The sequence below is a fragment of the Eumetopias jubatus genome, unplaced genomic scaffold (assembly GCF_037043125.1).
Source record: "Eumetopias jubatus isolate StellerSeaLion01/CBP00866 unplaced genomic scaffold, mEumJub1_p1.0 scaffold_12, whole genome shotgun sequence".
In the NCBI taxonomy this organism is placed as follows: domain Eukaryota; kingdom Metazoa; phylum Chordata; class Mammalia; order Carnivora; family Otariidae; genus Eumetopias; species Eumetopias jubatus.
In genome coordinates, this window is record NW_028274818.1 from 58290772 (window position 1) to 58304374 (window position 13603).

Consider the following 13603-nt stretch of genomic DNA (forward strand, 5'->3'; position numbering starts at 1 on the left):
ATCTGATTGGAGGGAATCCCTGTTTGCAGCCCCGCGGTGGAAATCCGCTCTCCCGGTGACTGTGACGAGCACACCGTCTTCCCTGAGCTTCCAGAAGAAAGCAGGTGTCTTAGAATTCATCTCTAAGGTCTTTCCCAAGTCAGAATTCCATTTATCTCGGTACCTAATGATCTTGAATCGTGAAAAATCATTGTTTTGTATGGTTTGTTTTAAAATATAGAGAAATATATGGTAGATTTTCATAATTTTGCTTAAAGGCTTAAAATAAAGAGTTTTGATATTTTAAGGTGGAAAAACCCCACCAATTCATAAAAGTCAGCTATCCAGAATGAGACATTTCCAAGGACTAGCCCAGGGTTTTAGTGCATTTTTGGAAGAGAAGTCCTTACTGGAGACCCTCTCTCCCTAACGATTAGAGTCTTTGATTCTGTAGTTATCATGGCAAAGGGTGAGTGAGTTAGGCTCACTGTGGGGCCGAGGGCCTGGGTAGATGGGAGCGGAGGATGGATAGATGAATGAAGACCCCACAGCGCAGTTCGCCTTCCTCTGCGTCTGTCCTCCCACCTTTGCGCTGTGTATCAGGTTAGCTTTGCTCTACGTAGCATGGAAGGGACACTGTACAACAAGGACTTAACCCTAAAGGGGTTGACTAGCATGGCTGGGCACAGCGGCTTCACAGTTCGACATGTGGTTTGGGCTTTAGTCTTCCTGCTCGGATTGCGTGGCAGTTCCAGCTACCTGGTCAAAAGGTGGCTGCCTCATTTGGAAGCTTGGGTTTGAGTTCCAGCCAGGAGAGAGGGGAAAGGGAAAAGGGCAGAAGCCATAGCTGAGTGTGTCCGCCTTTATCAGAAAATGGATAGCCTTCGTCACGTTGTAGACTTCTGTTGACTGGAACTGGGTCTGACGGCTGCCCAAGGTCTGTACAGTGAGTCTGCTTTTTGTAGGTATATTTAGTGCCCTGTGTCTAGCCAGAGTTCTTTTGAGAGGGGAAAGGGATAATGACTGGATGGTGAAGAGCGTCTGCTATGTTTGCAGAGCAAAAACCACCTAGTGTGCCAGGATGCCCAGGGTCCCATGGTTCATTCATGTAGTCAATCATTTATCACATCTATTGGGTACCTGTTATTTGTCAGTCGCTGTTCTAGGGGCTGGCAAAGAAATTTGCAGAGCAGAATTCCTTGCACTCGTGAAGCATACAGTCTTTCAGGAGAGAAAGGCATTAAAAAGACAAGTACACGTATCTGCACTAAGAATAACTGGGTATTATACGAAAAGGAAGGGAGTGGAGCCATGAAGTGTTGGAGAGGAGTATAAAAGGTAGTGTGGGCTGGGAGGGCCTTGCCAAAAAGGTGGTTTAAGTTAAAACCTAAAGGAAGTGGGAGAGCAGCCTCCAAAGATATCTGGGGTAAGGGCATTCCGGGCATAGGAAACAGCAAGTGCAAAGGCCCTGAGGTGGGTGCATGCTTGATGTATCTGTGAAATAGTGAGGAAGCCAGTGTGGTTGGAGTGGGTGTAAAAAGCAATTTTTATGATGAGGTTGGAGCAGTAATGGAGAGCTAGATCATGTGGGAAACTGCAGGGCTTATTCTGAGTGATACAGGAATCCTTTTGGGGTTATGATTAAAGCAGTGACTTGTTCATTTGTTTTGACCTCTGTTTGAACCGGCTCATTGTGGTTGCTGCGTTGAGGATGGAGGCAGTGGTAGATGCAGGTAGGCTAGTGAGGAAGGTGTTTTAATAATCCAGAGAAGATACAATGTAGCCTGGAAAAGAGTAACGGTAGCAGAGATAGTTAAACATAGTTGAATTCTAGAAACTTGTCCAAATTAGAGCCCATAGATTTGCTGATGAACCAGAGAGGAGCTGTGAGACGAAGTGAGGACTCAGGAGTGACTCCCCAGCTTAGGGTCTGAGCCACTGGGAGGATGGGGGAACCATAATGTGAGATGAAGAAGAATGTGGAAAGGGCAGGTCTGAGAGAGTTGAAGTCTGGTTGTGGACATGCCAGGCTTGCCATGCTTGTGACATCCAACTGGAGATGTTGAGTAGCCACTTGGACGTTTGAGTTGGGAGCTCTGGGGAGTGGCATTGGCTTCTTTCTGTCTGCCTGAGTAGGGGATCCTGACCAGACCCTTGGTCCACCACCCCCACGTCTGGCAGCAGCGGCAGGGAATTTGGAACAGCCCGGGGCCGTTCTGACCTGGTCTGACCCAGCCTTGCCTACTGGGATCCCGGTTCCAGGCAGGATGGCCGCAGGCCTGCGTGGTGGAGGCTTTTCCATGCCTGCTCTGGAAGAGCTGGTGTTCCTGCTCTTCTTCCACCCAGGGTGGTCATGTGGTCCAGGCTGGGGTGTCCAGTGGCCTGGCAAAGGGGAGATCACTGCCTTGTGTGCAGCTGGAAGAGTAATCCCTCTAGTCCGGTCTGGCTGGACCTTCAGGGTGCTAAAGCTCCCCCGGAGAGCTGCAGTCAGCCCACGCTGCTTGCCCTGCCTTTTCCTAAAGCGCTTTTCCCTGGGGACCTAGGACTCTCCCCTGGAGAGCTGTCTTGCTCAACGACTGCAGCTGGTGGACTGTGGACTTCCTGGGGGCTGAAATGGCCTGGCCCTCGTGGACCGGAAAATACCAGGGGGATGCTGGCGGCCTTTGCTGTTGCTGGGGGCGGCCTGGGACGAGGCCAGGGGCCCTTTAAAAAAATTCAGCGGACAGTCCATGGCTCCGAGTCCAGCTGGCTTAGTACGGAGTGTTCCTCACATCCTCCCAACACGCATGACAAACACTGCAACGGAGCGGTTTGAGGAACAGAGGGCTGAGTTGTGTTTGACTGTGGCCTCTGGGGAGGGTGCCGCGTGACTTATGGTTTCACGTCGTGTGCTCAGCCTGAGAGCCCGTGCTGGACGAGGATCTGGTGAGCACTCGTCCAGGCCGCTCCGTCCGCTGGAGCTGGTGGCGGGGGGGGGGGGGGGTTACTCCAGATGCCGCCCGTGGGGGAAGATAGCTACTGCCTTCACTTGGTGACTCCATAGCCTGTGGGGAGAGGCGTTCAAGAGAAGGAACCCTGATAAATGAGTTTTTCAGCTTTTTTTTTTTTAATTTAACATGAAACTTGCCATCTTAGCTGTAGTTAAGTGCACAAGTCAGTGGTATTGACTCCATTCACATTTTGCAACCATTGCCGCCATCCCTCTCCAGAACTCTCCTCATCTGGTAAAACTGAACCCATTAACCAGCCCCTCCCTCCCTCTCACCCTCAGCTCCTGGTGCCCACCGTTCTCCATTCTATCTCTAGAATTTTGACTACTCTGAGCACCTCGTGTCAGTGGAATCATCCAGTATTTGTCATTCTGTGACTGACTTATTCCACTCCGCGTAGTGTCCCCCGGGTGCATCCGTGTTGGAGCCCACATCACAGCCTCCAGGGCTGCATCGTGTGGGTGTACCGTATTTTGCGTATCCATTCATCACTCAGTGGACACGTGGGTTGCTTCCACATTTTCGCTAGTGTGAATAATGCTGCTGGGAACATGGGTGTACAAGTATTTCTTCGAGACCCTGCTTTTCATTTTTTGGGTTTATAACCAGAAGTGGAACTGCTGGGTTGTATGGTAATTCAATATTTGATTTTTTGAGAAAGCTTCATGCTGTTTTCCACAGCAGCTTTGTCAGTACATTCCCACCAACAGTGCAGAAGGGCTCTATTTCTGCACATCCTCACCAACACTGTTGTTTTCTGTTTTGTTTTGTTTTGTTTTTTTCTTGTAGCAGCCATTCTAATGGGTATGAGATGATATCTCTTTGTAGTTTTATTTGCTTTTCTTAGTTCTCAGTGATGTTAAGCATCTTTTCATGTACCTGCTGGCCATTTACATCTCTTTTTTGGATGCAGGTTTTTTTTAGGTTAGTCTTGAATTTTAGGAGTTCTTAATATATTCTAAATAGTAATCCCTAATCAGACATATGATTTGCAAACATTTTCTCCTATTCCGTGGGTTGCTTTTATATTCTGTGGATAGTACCTTTGGATGTACGGATTCTTAAAATCTTCACGAAGTCCAGTTTGTCTGTGTTTTTCTTTTTTTTGCCTGTGCCCTTGGTGTCCTGTCCAAGAAATCATTGCCAGATTCTGTGTCGTGACTTGGTATATTTTTTGTTTGTTTCTTAGGCTTCAGTCTCCCTGCTCCCCCATTTGTTTGTTTCTTTCCCTCTTTCAATAAAGTCATTAATTAGACCAATAGATCAGTAACATATTTTAGACTCAGTAAATCTTTATTCAGCCATTCTATAAACAGGGAGAGTATTCTGAGAGGAGGATGGGTTGAAGCAAAAGTAAATTGGAAATGGAAGTACATAGCACAGTTGGCTGGAGCAGAGGGCCTGTTGAAGGGGTTGGTGGGTGAGAAATCGGGTGTGTAGGTGAGGCCACACCATGCTGCATCTTCTGTGGTGAATGGATGAGTTGAAGACAGATGGTAGCCTCACGGCCATCAGGCCAAGTTGTATAGCTGCTCCTGCCTGTTCTCGCAAACTAGGCACTTAACCTGTCTGAGCCTCAGTTTCCCCATTTTACTTATTTAACAAACACTTACATGGTTCCAAACACTATTCTAAAGCACTGTACAAATATTAACTCATTGATTTCTCCCACCAACTCTGCGTAAGAGTATTGTCCCCATTTTACAGAAGGGAAAGCTCATGCCCAGAGAGTTTAGGGAACACGTCAAGGTCACAGAGCCAGTAAGTAGTGGAGCTGGGATTTGAACCCAGGCTCTCTCGTTCCAGGGTTCATGCTCTTAACCATATGTTAGGCTGCCTCTCTAAAATGGGGAGAAGCCTAATTCCTACCTCTCAAAGTTACTCAGATGATCTAATGAGATGATGCATGTCAGGACACATTGTATGTTGCACGGTGTTTTGCAAATACTGTTTATTGTTAGTTAAAAATAAGTAACACTCTGGAAATGGATGAGATTCTCAAGAGTGTAGGGAGAAAGGGATGGATCAAGGACCAAGCCTTGGGAAGTGTCTATGCTGAGGAGCAAGGGCTTGGTTTGGGGAAGACATCAGGCAGACTCACGGTTGACCTCTGTGGACAGGGTCACAGTCCGTGAAGAGCCCCCGCCTCCAGCCTTCTAGTCTCTACTGAAGGATGTTGTGAAGCGCAGTGAGGTACTCAGGTGGATAATGTCCGTGCAGAGGGGACCAAAGCCAGGTCTCTGCCACTGGCCCACCAAGAACTCCATCGGGGACTTAAGGCAGTCTGCAGTTCCGACTGCAGCTTTTTTTCCTTCTGCGGTGCATTTTCCCAAGCAGACCGGAGCTCAGACCTGCTCTACATGTGAAGTGAGAGGCTTGGGACTAGGACATTCCTAGGTTTGTGGTGGCCTTGTCGGGGCAAGAGCAGAGTGCGCTGCACATGGGGCCAGACTCTGGGCTGGCTGGCTGGGCCTCCGTCTGGGGTTGCAGAGGTCAGCCTGTTGCACCTCCAATTTTTGGGACAACGATCACAGTGCCCAGGAAGGATGGCAGGAGTATGGGGAGGGACACCCAGGGATCTTGTGGTCTCTCTCTGGCTCTCAACAAGGTGTGTGGTCTGGTTTGTAGTAGGAGGGGGTGGGGGCTTACCGTCGATCTCAGTTCCCTTAGTGCAGAGCAAGGTAGTTATTAGAACCTTCTTTCAACTCCACCCCTTCCCCTCCAGCTGGTGACTGACGTGCATAAAGCGCTTGGGGGTGCCGAGATGAAGAGCCCCTGAGAGAATTGCTAGAACAGGGCTACCGTGACCTCACCTGGCTTATTTGAGTATCTTCTGTGCCTGCCTGGCATTTGATGGGCATTTAATTTCTCTAGCAGAGGGCCTCTGGTGGTCCCAGCTTCCAGGCTCCTCATAAAGGTGGGTGCCGCAGCAGAGAAAGTGAACCACTCCCCTCAGGTATATTTAAGAATGTAAGAAGAGAACCTTATGCCCAAAGAATCTGTTTTTCTAGAGAAGACTTCAGGAGAGGACAGGTGTGTCCTGGCATGTCCAGCGGCCCCTGGTTAGAGAGCTGCCTGAAGAACTGCCTCCTTCCGACCAACACAGCCTCCAGCGGCCACCTGAGCCTGGGCCTGTGTCTGTAGGCTCTCGGGGGGACCCTTTGATGGCCTTACTTCTGAGGGGCATTGGGGGGGCCTCCTTTTCTTTGTAGTGGCTTGTGGACCGGGACACGAATCTCCTGATCCCAAAGAGACCGAACTCTGGGGGTGAAAAGCTTCTCTGTGCTGCCATACGAGGGGTCCATGGTACTAGAGTCCACGAGTGTGCAGCAAGAAGAAGAGAGTAAAGTTTTTAGAAGGAGGCTGAGGAAGGCGGAGCTGTGCCTAAGGAGTCGGCCTAACCTTGAAGAAGGGAAGGTGTCTGGTACTAACGTCCAAAAAAGTGGGGTCTTGACATTTTGTATGCAGACCATGCGTCTCCAAGTATTAGTTGGGATTCTTTAAGTTGCAAGTGACAGAAACCCAGCTTAGGTAGCCTCGGCAAAAATATATTGGCTCCTGTACCCGAGGAGAACAAGATGATTCAGTCTCAGGTTATTTGACCAGCATTTGTGGATGGATTCATTGCATTCTCTCTCCCCTTACCCCTCTCCCCCTCCCCCCCAATCACTCCCTCAGCTTTGCCTGTGAGTGCTCTCCTCAGTGCCAAAGACAGCCCGCTGCTGCGCCCCCAGGCCCGTATTCTCTCAGCCTACCAGCCTGTGGTAGCTAGTCTGACCTTCAGGAAAATCAGAGTTCTAGGTTGAAACAGGAGGTGAGACCATAAATATCCAAATCTGCACAATTAAACAAGAGAGGTAATCTACCCTTAAATTGTAGTAATTCTATTTTTGCAGATCAAGATTACTTCCAGAATTACTTGGAAATTACCACGCAGACGGGTCTATAAAACATAGTAGATACCTGTCTCAATATTCTAGAACGTTGCCTTGTTTTTTAACCCAGAATGATACTGATCCCTTACTTGAGTATCACGATTTGGCTTTGAATGACTTGAAGCCTTTGCCAGCAGGCTAACCCAGCAGACTGTTCGTGGTCTCTGGGAATGGCCAGGAGGGCCCAGGCAGCTCCGAACGACGTGTGTCCGTGCTACACAGAGCCACGGCAGGAGGAGGAGGGAACGTTCAGCCTTCCCCAGTGACCTGTCAGGGATAACTTCTGATACGTTTATTAAAACCTCAGACAGGGCGCCGGGGTGGCTCAGTCGGTTAAGCATCCGACTCTTGGTTTCAGCTTAGGTCATGATCTCAGGGTTGTGAGATCAAGCCCCGCTTTGGGCTCCACACGCAGAAGGGAGTCTGCTGGAGATTCTTTCTCTCCGTCTCCCTCTGCCCTCCATCCCCCTGCGCACTCTCTCTCTCACAAGTAAATAGATAAGTAAAAATTTAAAAAAAAAAAAACCCACCTCAGCCAGGGGATACTTGTGTTGTTTCTCAGAGTTGCAGCACAAGGCAGGACGCAGCGAGTGTGGGAGTTCTGAACCACCTTTGTGTCTGGAGGCCGACCTGGCCCTCAGGTGGTGATGTGAGTCACACGTGAATTTGCTCCCATGCAATGGGTCCGGGCTTGTCGGGCCTGGGGAAGCCGGCTGCCTGCCAGGATGCCTTCGCTGGCTGGGGCAATCTGAGCCCTCTCTCTTATTCTTTAAAGGTACACCCCTGGGAGATTTGCTGGGGCTTGTGCCTCCCCGCTGTAGGCCTCCTGGCAGAGGCCAGGATTTTGGAATTCCCTGGTTGGGCGGCTGTTTGGCCCCCACGCCCCCCTCTGCCTCCTGGGTAGGGTTGGGCCAGAGGACCTGAGGCTCAGCAGGCAGCCCTGGGTTTTCTGTCCTCCAGCTCAGGAGCATGCCTGCTGTAGGGCCACTGGAGAGTAACATACACCAGTAGTGCTTTCTTAATTTTTTTTCCCGTCTTCTGTTTGTTGTTTTGTTTTTTAAAGATTATTTGAGAGAGAGCATGAGCGGGGGGAGAGGGAGAAGCAGGCTCCCCGCTGAGCAAGGAGCCCAAGGTGGGGCTCGATCCCAGGACCCCGAGATCCTGGCCTCAGCTGAAGGCAGACACTTAACCAACTGAGCCACCCCGGAGCCCCTTTCCCTGTCTTTTGGATTGGAAGTTTTGCATCCTATTTTTATTCTTTTACATTGTTAACACTCCTATTTAACAGTGACAGAATTTTGAAAGCTCATCATTCATCTACAGATAATTACTGAGCATACCTACTGTGTGCAGGCTTGTCCAACTGCTGGGGAAGCAGTCCTAACCAAAGTTCCTGCCCTGAGTACATACTAACCTGGACGCTTCCTACTCTCACCGGACCTTTAAGAGCTTCCACTTTGCTTAGTACTTTAATTTCACCCTGTTGGAGCGTCCCAGATTAGCTCTTTTTATAAAATTTGTGGTTGATGTTTAACTTTTTAAATTTAAATTTTATTTTTATGCAGTGGTTATTTAGATTTATCCATATATTTGCCAGTTTCTTTTCTAACAATTGATTCTTGCACCCTACTTATTTCTGGGATTTTGGATTCTTTGATGGCCTGTGTCTTTAAGTGGATCTTTCAGTCAGTTTACAGTTAGTGAACATTCAGATTTTGTTTGCCTCAGAAGTATATTGTGTCTTCTCTTGAATGATGTTCTACAACGTTAGGGCAAGAGTTCTTTTCCTCAGCACTTTGAGGAGATCATTCCATGGTTTTCTGGCTTCTATTTTCTGTTTGCTTCAAAAGAAGAGTCTGCTGTTTATCTAATTTTTACTTCTTAATCAGAAAACTTGCATTTACTAGTTTCTCTGTATCTCAGTGTTTGTCATTTTTCATTGTGATATGCCTTGATGCAGACTTCTTATTTTTTATTTTTAAAGATTTTATTTATTTGTCAGAGTGAGAGAGAGAGAGAGCATAAGCAGGGGGAGCAGCAGAGGGAGAGGGAGAATCAGACTCCCTGCTGAGCAAGGAGCCTGATGCAGGACTTGATCCCAGGACTCTGGGATCATGACCTGGGCCGAAGGCAGCTGCTTAACCAGCTGAGCTACCCAGGTGTCCCAGACTTTTTCTGATTTACTCTTAGAACTCAATATGCCCTTTCATTCTGAGGACTCGTGTGTTTCTGTAATTCTAGAAAATGTTCAGTCCTCCCTTTAAGAACTGTGTCAACCTTGATGTGGACAGTGTAGGTCCAACCTAATGCAAGTTGGATGCTTTGGACTTAAGTAACAGAAACTTAACTGAAAATAGATCTAAAAATCATTTTAAGAAATGTATTTCACATAACAAGAAGCCAGGATGAAGTGACTTGAAGGTTTGCTAATTCAACAGCCCGAGGACCGACCATTCTTTGCCATGCTCACCATGCTGCCTGAGCACCTCTAAAGATCCCAAGATGGCTGCCACAGCTCTGTGCTTTCTTCGCCGTTAGGGCCCTCGGAAGAGATTTCTCTTCCTAGTGTCTTTGTGAGATCAGAGCAACTTTCCCCAGATATCCCCATTTCCACCCCCACCAACCCCAGACTTCTCCCAGCTACTTTGCCAGGAGAAGGGACACAATGATTACTTTAGACCAACCAGGATCTAGCTTCCAGAAGTAGGGAGGATCAGCCTTCTTTGAGTCACTGGAGGATTACACCAAAACAAAGTCAGAACTCTGCCAGTAAGAAAACCCAGAGTGGTAGTTGGGTAGGCCCCAAGCAGCGTCTGCTACCCACATTCTCTTTAATCTCTTGCTGCCCTTCTGTTGAACTTATGTTGGATCTCCTTATCATGTCCTCTATGAATCTTGGCTTTTCATATTTTCAGTTTAATCTTTTTAATTACATTTTGAGTCATTTCCTCAGAGCTGTCTTCCAGTTTACCATCTTTCTCTTTAGCTAAATCTGTCATTCAGCATAACCACTGAGTTTTTAATTTTGACAACGAAAATTTTAACGTCTAGAATATCTATTTGATTCTTTTCCACAGTTGCTTACCATTTTTTCATGACGTCCTGTTCTTTCATTATGGTTCTTGTTTTACAGTCTTATTCATCTTTTTCTATTAATTTAAGTTCTTGGAATGTCAGTTCTGCTTTTTGTTTTGTTGACTCTCCCTCCTCGTGAATGCTGTGCACTCACTTTCATCGAGTGTTTGTTTTTTGAATGTGAAAATTCACTACAGAGCCATCTTATGCTTAACTTTGGTCAGCATTAATTTTTACATGGATTTATTAGTTTGGATTTCTGCCCCATGCAGAATTCATGGATTTGGTACCTGCATCAGGATGGCACATAATGTTTGATTTCTCACGGAAGAAAGTGTTTTCATGCTCCACCCAGAGCCTCGGGTAAATGACTGTGTTTTTGCCGCTTCCCTTTGCCAGTGGGAGGAATTTTTCTAATCCCTTTTTCATGGAGGGGGATGCCCTTCTAGAACCCACTGTTTATGCAGGGTATTGGTTCCAGTTCTCTGCCTGTGGAGCTCAGAGTCACCCTCCCACATAAAAAACCTCAGCCCTAGGGGTCTTGAACTAGGTCTGATACTCTTCTGGCCACAGGTGTGGGATTATAACTCTGGCTTTGAATTTTGTTTCTGGTACCTATGGATTTCTCTTTCTTGGTTTTTCTTTTTCTTTCTTTCTTTTTTTTCTTTTTAAAACCTTGGGTCATATTTAACCCAGCATTTCAATGAATTTGGAGCGGGAAAGATGTTCATATCGGCTGAGTCCGCCATCTTGCCAGATGTGATTCCCTTAATAAGTGAAAAACACTCTGCTTTGCTTGAGTAATAAAGCACTTGCTATTCATTCTCTCATTTGCCTTTTATTCTATAGTTTCACTTTCTTAATCTTTCTGACTGTATTCCGGGGAATTTCCTTGGATCTGATTTTGTATATTTGAATAGGGAGTTCACACTGATACCTCCAGTAGCCAACCTGACACCATGGGGTCCTTCCTTTCCTTTCCCTGTTCTGTAATCCGTGCCTCCTTTCTCCATAAACATGTAGACTCACTTGCTCTACATTCAAAATAGTTGTAAAATTACAACACCATTAACAACATCAAGCCTACTAAGTAAACTTAGTAGTTTACTTAGTATTCGTAGAATATATACCATTAACGATTTGCAGTCAAAATACTGTATTTTAAAAGCTACTTGATACAACTTTTTTCTCCCTATGGTTATGTTATCAATCTAACATACAGTTAGGCTTGTTTTTTCTGTTTGCAATAATTTTGTTTACCTTTTGCATCCATTTGTATTTAAAATTTTTTAGTGTATAAAATATTCACATGGTTCAAAAATCAAAACTGTAAAAAAATACTTAGAGAAATTTTACTTCTATCAATATCTTGATTTCTGGTTATCTTTCCTATTTTTCTTTTTGCATAAGTAAACATGTATTTGTACATATTTATATGCAGATGAATATGCACATTTTATTTTCCCTCTCTCATGTTTTTCCACTTTTTTTTTTTTACCACTAGTGCCTTAATGAACGGAATAACTTTGTGCATCTGTTATTTTATATTATGAACTTACATCTTCAGGCAGTTACCTAGAAGTAGAATTGCTGGGTCAAAGGGTACATGCACATGGAGCTTTGTTAGATATTGCCAAACCCCCCACCACAGGGCTCTTCCCTTTTGCATTCACATGCGGAGTGTGAGTGAGTGTGGAGAATGCCCGTTTCCCCATGGCCTCACCAACAGAGAGTGATGCCATGCTTGAGTTTTTAGTGGCCTGAAGGGGGAGGAAATGGTATCTCATGTAGTTTTGTGGGAATTTCTCTTACTTTCCCTGACATTGGGTATCTTTTCGTATGTTTAAGTACAATTGGTATATCTGGTTCTGTGAACTGTTTATGTCTTTTTGTGCCTGGTTTTATTGGGATCTAAACTGACACATAACATCATGTAAGTTTAAGGGGTACAACATAATGATTGGACGGATGTGTATACTGCGAAATGACCACAATAAGTTTAGTTAACATCGATGTCATTGATGTCCTCAGATACCTACATTTTTTTTTCTGTTTATATCTTTTGCTCACTTTTCTGCTTTCTCATCTTTTCTATTTTTTTTTGGAATTACTTAATAAATTAGAATGATTAGTCCTTCCTCTGAGACATAAATTGTAAATATTTTCTCCCATTTTGTCATTTGTCTAATGACTCAAAGTCTGTTTTCTTTACCACCATGTTACCACTTGCGCAGTTAATAATATGCTCATGTAGGACCTTTATTTTGAGACACCAATTAATAATTTACTTATAAGAGTTTTTTTTTAAGATTTTTTTTTTATTTACTTGAGAGAAAGAGAGAGTGAGAGAGAGCAGGAGCAGAGAGAGGGAGAGGGAGAAGCAGACTGCCCTGTTGAGAAGGGGCTGATGTAGGGCTTGATCTCAGGACCCTGGGATCATGACCTGAGCCAAAACAGACGCTTAACTGACTGAGCCACCCAGGCGCCCCAATAGTTTACTTACAAGAATTAACAAAATTCAGAATTCAGAACTCACAAAATAAAGACTAAACCCAGAAATAACCTTACAAAGACTTAGACATAGAAGGCATACCTGTAAAGAATATTCATCGCACAGAGCTGGAGTAACTAAGATATTGCATAACTGAATAAAAATTCAGAATATTTCAGCAGCCTGGAAATGACCAAAATGCACAAAATAAAATTTAGTAGAAATAATGTGTTGTATTTAGGCTTAAAAACATTAATGCCATAAGTTTTAGATTGGGGACTCCTGCCTTCACTGAAATTCATATTTGTATAAGCTTTGGGTTTTAGTTGACCACACAGTTAGAAAAGCCCAACAGGATGATATGGTTGCTGAAAGAAAATGTGTTCTTAGAGTGAATAGTAGGAGGAGATTATCCTGATGATGGAGAAAATTGCCCCCTTGTGCTCCACACTTACCAGCCCACATCTGGAATGGTACACTCAGTTTTGGGGACCACAAATCAAGAGGGTCATAGCTGTCTGCGAACAAGTCCAAACCAGGGAGTCTGAATTAGTGAAGAGTCTGGAAGTCATTTCAGGAACTTGGGAGATTAAATCTGGAGAAGGGAAAGCAAGTCACTTGTGAAGCATTTAAAGGCTCAAGTGGAGGAGGGATTAGGATTATTCGGTGTTGCTCAAGCCACCGGGCCTCAGTCCGCCAGCAGACAGGCTCACTCGAAAGGGAAGCTTTCTACCCAGCACTCAGGACTGCTGGAAGGGGACGGGCTGCCTCAGCCCACCAGCTCCTTGTGGCCAAAGGTGTTTGGACAGCGGTGTCAGGTCAACCGGGGGATGGCGGGGAAGGCTCTGCAGCTGTGTGTGGACAGTTTAGGCACCAGGGTTCCTGTCATTTGGCTCATGGAAGGAAAGCTTTCCTTCTTTCTGGTGTCTTCTGTTTATTGGGAACAAGAGCAGGTGGGGGAAGTGTCTGTGGGATGTTTGGGCTGCTTAAAGTAGATGAAATGTTTGGAGAAACATGCTTCTGCAGGCTTGAATGTTAAGATGTTAGCCTTCAGGTTTAGCCAAGATCCCGAGCCAGTGTCCTGAAAGCAGGGACTGCACCTTGCAGAGAGTGGTGTCTGTGGGCCAAGACCT

General features: G+C 45.8%; 1 protein-coding gene across 3 annotated transcripts in view; it reads left to right on the forward strand.

The window, feature by feature from the left end:
- Positions 1-13603, forward strand: part of GPR161 (G protein-coupled receptor 161) — a 62277-nt gene that overhangs the window by 14765 nt on the left and 33909 nt on the right. The gene's annotated exons all lie outside the window — the stretch shown is intronic.